This window comes from Etheostoma spectabile, chromosome 19, assembly GCF_008692095.1.
Source record: "Etheostoma spectabile isolate EspeVRDwgs_2016 chromosome 19, UIUC_Espe_1.0, whole genome shotgun sequence".
Taxonomy (NCBI): domain Eukaryota; kingdom Metazoa; phylum Chordata; class Actinopteri; order Perciformes; family Percidae; genus Etheostoma; species Etheostoma spectabile.
In genome coordinates this window covers 6,598,682-6,599,298 of record NC_045751.1, presented here as the reverse complement: position 1 = coordinate 6,599,298, position 617 = coordinate 6,598,682, and the positions used below count along the sequence as shown (strand labels likewise).

Sequence of the window (617 nt, the reverse complement as noted above, 5' to 3'; positions counted from 1 at the left end):
TGCAGTGCGCCCCCACCCCCCCCCACCCCCTCCCCCTTTGTGGCTGAAACGGGTAATTGCATCGTTTCAAAAATGAGTGGAATAAAATTCCACGATGCCACGATTGTATTTAATAAGGGCAAATTATTAAATTGTTACAATGTAATTTGCAATCTACTTAAAAAAAATTAAGACATACAGTACATTTGTGAGCATTTGTGCTGCTCTCCGTTGCTAATTATTATTATTATTATTATTATTATTATCTCAAGTTGGTTACAAGTTCAAGTTCAAAAGTTCAAAACGTATTGTCATATGCACTTTAGTACAAGTACCACAGCGATGAAATACAGAATGCCCTATTGCACTCGCTCAGCACCAGTCAACAGTAACAATCAATAACAATAATATAGTTTAAAAACATAAAACCATTTAACCACCACAATAAACAGTGGCTAAGAAATCCAGACCCCAGCCCTCCTTCCTGCTGCGCTATCATTCAACAACCTGATTACCTGAGGATAAAAACTATCCCTACAACGTGACGTACGCGTTGGGATGCTCTGCAACCGTCTCCCTGATGGAAGGGGGGGGGAAGAGGTTGTGTGCAGGATGACTAGAATCCTGCATAATACTAC

The 617-nt window shown here is 40.2% G+C and overlaps 1 protein-coding gene across 1 annotated transcript in view; it reads left to right on the top strand.

The window, feature by feature from the left end:
• The window catches only part of spata6l (spermatogenesis associated 6-like), an 18,965-nt gene that overhangs the window by 11,957 nt on the left and 6,391 nt on the right, over positions 1 to 617 (top strand). The gene's annotated exons all lie outside the window — the stretch shown is intronic.